Below are 282 nucleotides of genomic sequence, written 5' to 3' on the forward strand. Positions count from 1 at the left end.
CCCTCCTCATGGCAGCCTCATGGGTGGGGGGTCTCAGTTGTGCCCTGGATCAGCCATGTGCTCATCCCACCCGGGCACCCCTGGCTGATCGTGGAGGACATTGAGCCGAGTCCAAGGTCCAGGGTGGTGGTTGGGGGAGGGACAAACAAAGGTGTCCCCCAAAACCTGGCAGGAGTTCGGGGCGGGGGGCACAAGATGGGGAGTGAAACAGGGGTTTTCCAGGCTGGGTCAGAGCCGGCATGACGCGGGTGGTGGTGGAGCAGGGGGGGGGATGTAGACGCG

Source organism: Nestor notabilis, unplaced genomic scaffold (genome assembly GCF_000696875.1).
Source record: "Nestor notabilis isolate BGI_N333 unplaced genomic scaffold, ASM69687v1 scaffold18685, whole genome shotgun sequence".
Taxonomy (NCBI): Eukaryota; Metazoa; Chordata; class Aves; order Psittaciformes; family Psittacidae; genus Nestor; species Nestor notabilis.